The following is a 476-nucleotide window of genomic DNA, read 5'->3' as shown; positions in this document are numbered from 1 at the left end:
CTAAACAAGGTAATGTTACAACATGCATTGTTCAAATCTCAATATGCGACTGAGAAAGACATTGGGCTTAAACCATCGTCCCAAAAATGAAATAGATATTGGGGGATTGCTTTGTCTGTAAATGAAATAATAAATTTAAACATTTCCTTTCGTTCATTCCTAGGGGAAAATTTGTCTATAGGGCCTACTTCAAGGGAAGACTGGGATAACCCAGGCGTCAGCGCAGTGCAGCGGCGCAAAGTGAGCTAGGATGAGATGACTTGCTCAAAGCAGCACAGTGACGGGTAGTCAAACTCGGCACCTTTCGGGTACGAACCACTGACCATACCACTGAGCCAACTGCCCCCTAAGTATTGTTCTAGTTCAACAATAGTACGTGTATTGTTAAGCAGTTTTATTCTACGTCAATTTTAGTTTCGTTCAATGCTCTCTATATTATGGTTTCGTTAGATCCTATGGAGACCAATCTCCCTATT

The sequence above is a fragment of the Berghia stephanieae genome, chromosome 3, assembly GCF_034508935.2.
Source record: "Berghia stephanieae isolate SIO BIC M18660-M18661 chromosome 3, UCSD_Bste_1.3, whole genome shotgun sequence".
In the NCBI taxonomy this organism is placed as follows: domain Eukaryota; kingdom Metazoa; phylum Mollusca; class Gastropoda; order Nudibranchia; family Aeolidiidae; genus Berghia; species Berghia stephanieae.
Note: the sequence above shows the minus strand (reverse complement) of the source record.